This window comes from Salminus brasiliensis, chromosome 17 (genome assembly GCF_030463535.1).
Source record: "Salminus brasiliensis chromosome 17, fSalBra1.hap2, whole genome shotgun sequence".
NCBI lineage: Eukaryota > Metazoa > Chordata > Actinopteri > Characiformes > Bryconidae > Salminus > Salminus brasiliensis.
The window spans coordinates 33,121,909-33,126,823 of record NC_132894.1 but is presented as its reverse complement, the minus strand read 5'-3'; positions in this window follow the sequence as shown (position 1 = coordinate 33,126,823).

Here is a 4,915-nt window from a genome sequence, read left to right as displayed (position 1 = left end):
GTCAAATTATTGTAATTAATTGTTGCTGCATTTCAGAGTCACGAGAGGATATTTGATGTTCAATATTTATGCAATTAGCAGCTCTCAGACACAAACAGCTGAGAAGTCAGATTGAAAATATGAACTATGGGAAGTGATTTGAATGCTAATGCAAGTGGAAACCGATCTGATTCCAACAAGCTCACAGCTCTGTCTGATTAGCATTAGAAGAAGGAGATAAGCTTCCTGATAATTCTTGGCTAAGACCTGCAGTTCTGGTAGTAGGCCTAGTTATAGGACCTTTACATTATCTGGAGGTACTTCAGGCTTTAATCCTTTAAATTACTACCAGTTGGCCTACAGAATAATAACTCGCACCTGTTCACAATAGGTCCAGTATTTTTGGCCGGATTTACTTTCCGGATACTAAACGCATGTTGATGCCAGGTGTAAACAGAATCCGTTCAAAGTAGATCCAGATACTGTCTGGATACAAGATGCATGTTAATGCCAGGTGTAAACAGAATCCGGTCAAAGTAGATTCAGATACTATCTGGATACAAGATGCATGTTAATGCCAGGTGTAAACAGAATCCGGTCAAAGTAGATTCAGATACTATCTGGATACTAAACACATGTTGATGGCAGGTGTAAACAGAATCTGGTCAAAGTAGATCCAGATACTATCCGGATACAAGATGCATGTTGATGCCAGGTGTAAACAGAATCTGGTCAAAGTAGATCCAGATACTATCCGGATACTAAACGCATGTTGATGCCGGGTTTAAACAGAATCCAGTCAAAGTAGATCCAGATACTATCCGGATGATAAACACATGTTGATGCCAGGTTTAACCGGAATCCAGTCAAAGTAGATCCAGATACTATCCGGATGATAAACACATGTTGATGCCGGAGGTAAACAAAATCCAGTCAAAGTAGATCCACATACTATCCGGATGCTACCATATGTTTTCTTTAACCTCCACATTTTGTAGTCAGCATGTTGTTGCTCGTCATGTAGCTAAGCTTTAGTGTTCCACTATGAACAATATGAGCTGTTCACAATACACGACATTTAGCACCACAAACTCATTAGTCTTAACTCTGCTATTCAAATACTCAGTGACATGATTGTTATTCAATAGTATTCAAAAGTATCCAAATCATCAAGTCATTTTGCCATCTGTGGGCCTGGGAGCATAACTGGCCTCGCTCTCTTTGAGGGATCACCCCTCAATAACCTTTTTAATACCTTCACTTTAAGGTTAATGTCATTAGAAGTAAAGGGAAGCTGACTGAAGACTGAAGTCTCCATGTTGTCGATGTCAGGCAATACAGCAACTTTACAGTAGAATAAAAAAATTGTAGCTTATAATGGAACTTCGTTGCAGGGCAGTAAAAAGCCTGGACGCTCGTCTTCCGTAGATCTTAAGGGATGGCGGGTCGAGCCGAGCCGCACTTGAAGCTGGAAGGGCTCTTGCTAGAAGCCCCAGTGTCCTCTTTTTACAAAACAAAAATATGGTCACCACATGTCCTGTGGCGAACAAAATGACCCTAATAATTCAGAGGATCCAGTGGCCTTCAGGAACTGAAATGTATGGAGATGTTTTCTTTAAGCAACCTAGCTGACCTAGCTTTAGCAACCTAGCTAAAAATATTCTTAGCTTTCAATGGAAGTCAATGTACAAAGATTTTATTCCAAATCATTTTGGAGCCCTTCTATTGGTCCATTCATCATTAAAATTCGTATATACACAATATAAAGAACAACTGCCGGATTAATGTCAAAAAGTGAAAAAATTATAAATAAATTAAAAAAAAATTTGCATGACAGTAAATCTAAATTAATTTGTCATTTTTTCAGTTTGAAAATTTAGATTTATGATAAATAAATTAGAAACCTAGAATGTGGACTAGGTTGTTGCCATCCTGGGTCATGCTGCTTGCCATCAGCAGTCAGAGTCAGAGGGAGCACAACTGGCCTTGCTCTCTCAGTGGTGGGCTGATGGCACTTTCTCCCCACATCACTTCCTCTGAGCATGGTGCTTCACATGAGTCAAAGGAAACTCATTAGTGCTAGTCCTCATTATCTTGGTGTTGGGGGGCATTGCTAGTGGTAGTGGCCTTCCAGGTAGAAAATCAGGTAAAATTAGGAACCACAAAAAAGTGACCCTAGAAAGTCCAGATTTACTTGGAATTAAATGGTGTGAAATAAAACAATGCCTTTTCCTTCTTCCCCAAAGTTTCTATTACAAGATTAGTTTCAACAGCATTGATAAGTGTTTTTATCTCACATATCCAAAGAAAAACAAATGCGAGTTCACTAAGCTACTGCCGACATTTCATTATTTACATGTCCGGCTATTGTTCTGTCTGATATTCATCTCAGCACAGCCCAGCGAGCGCGAGCACATTATCCCTCCTGCTACTGCACTAATCTGAGATACATATTCTGACATTTGCAAAAGCTGAAAACCTTGCGGAAATCAAAGGAAAACGCAGTCCCTTGTTCAAATGCACTCGCAGACGTGAGCCAGAGGCCTTGGAGCTAGATTAAAAACTCATTTTCGAATGCTTAGGTGGAGTTGTTTTGGCAAGGGTTCCACTGTAGCGGCGCTGGAGTGCTGGCGAGAGCCTCTAAGGACGTAAACACACATGCTGCTGAAGGTGGAAGGCAGCGGAAGAGGCACAGGTCTCCAAGCAGCTCTCTCTATCCACATTTTTGGCACAGTAGCATTTGCTCTGTGAATGACAATACCCACTAATGACCGGATCCCAGCTCCCAAACGCTCATTTTGGGCTTTGAATGTAAGCATGTAAATCAGTGCCTTCCTGCCTGCATGACCGCATTGGAGAGTCCTTGAGCAGTTCAGGTAGTGAATGAGGGGTGTATGAATGGATTTGGCCTTCGGTGGCTTTGTACCCTTAACAATAAAGCCAAAAAGGGCAGAGAGATACGCTATTTTAGTTCCATTTAATACTTGGTGGTTGCTCATCCTAGCTCACAAACTGCCCAAAGCAGGCCTGTTGAGAGCACTGATACTGGTACAGGTGTGCCGGGTGCTGGGTTAGAGTTAATTGGGTGTGAACCAACATGCCGCCTAAGAAAACTTGTGCTTGGTATAGCCATAACATTAGTACCATTAGTACTAGTAATGATTAGGTCCCCCTATATAACATATATTTCAAAAACTGAAGGTGTCCTGTGGTGTGTGGCACCAAGACGTAAGCAGCAGATCCTGTAAGCCCTGTAAGTTGTGAGGTGAGGCCTCCATGGTTCACCTCAATGAGCCTTAGGTGCCCGTATCCCGCCGCCGGATCACTGGTTGTTCATCTTAAAATTAGATTAGTTCCTAAATCCTAAATATGACACTACTGTTAAATTAAACATCAACAACAATCTGACTGGACATACAGTGCCAGTCAAAAGTTTGGACACACACACTGCCACGGTCTTACAACCTAGGCCTTCCTAAAACCCCACCAGCCACCACATCCTAACTAGAGTGGATACCCGTGCGTCCCCAGTGTCCTCTGCTTAGAGGTGGACAAAAATGTCCCTAATATTTTAGAGGATCCAGTGGCCTTCAGGAACTGCAATGTGTGGGGATGTCTTCTTTAAGCAACCTATCTGACCTAGCCTCAGCAACCTAGCCGCATACTACTGCTGTAATCATTTATCTATGTATCTGTTTATCTATGTCTAAACCAAGTTTGGGCTCTAATATATACTAATGGCTGGAGTATATAATTTTCAAAGCTCATTGAGTTCATTAAAGATGCCAGGTGGCCTGGTGGCAAGTCTACTAAAGCCATCCCAGGCCTACTTTAGCCCATCGATGTCACTTTTGAGCGATCAGAGAGATCCTCTGGGTGATTTAGGAACTCCCATGAAAAGAAACATCTTGCCCACTGACACAGCTGACCCAAAAATAGTTCCTGGATGAGGAGAAAGTGGGCCACGCTCCACAGAGGAATGAGTCAGACCAGGATCTGGAGCTAGCACAAACCTGTCTCGCCCTGTCAATTTATGTAGCAGACAATGAGGTTTACGTCCATGTGGATTAGGGCTGGGTTGTTCTCCAGAGATACAAAATGTGATCCAGGGGCCAAAAAAACAGCCCACAGTTCCAGGAGCTTTATGTGGGCCATGGCCTGGGCTGCTGACCACATGCCATCGACTGTCCTCTCTTCAGAATCCGCACCCCGTCCAAGCCTTACCATAGTCGCCACATGCATGGTCACCATCTTCATGCAACACAGACAGCGGGGGCTGTATCAGGAGAGAGATCTTTGAGGATATGATTGGCGTACAAATGCAAAGGCTTCCCGTGTGAGAAATGTTACCATTATCACGAAATTCATGAGTGATCCCTCCAGGGTGCACCTGGTCACAGAGCTTCAGCTGATGTCCTGCTATCAGAAACACGTGGAAAAAAACATGTGGCTGATTCTGTCAGACAGGATCTCCCAGAGCAACAGAAGGGCCTGTGACAAGCCTGAGGAAAATAATGAAGAAAGTGCACCCTATTAGAACCCCCTACCATGTGCTTATACCCACTGTCCATTTTATTAGAACCACCTACCTTTCGATTACATTCACTGGTCACTCTGTTGGAAACACCTACCTTGAGCTTCCACTCACTGGCCATTTTACTGGAAACACCTACCTCCAGCTTCCATTTTATGACCACTTTATTGGAAATACCTACCTTTTGTTTACACTCTCTGGACACTTTATTGGAAACACCTACCTTCAGCTATTTTTATGGCCACTTTATTGGAAACACCTACCTTGAGCTTTTATTTTATGAACACTTTATTTGGAAATACCTACCTTGTGTTTACACTCTGGCCATTTTATTAGAAACACCTACCTGGTATTCACTTTCTGGCCACTTTTTTAGAAACACATAACTTGTGATTATATTCT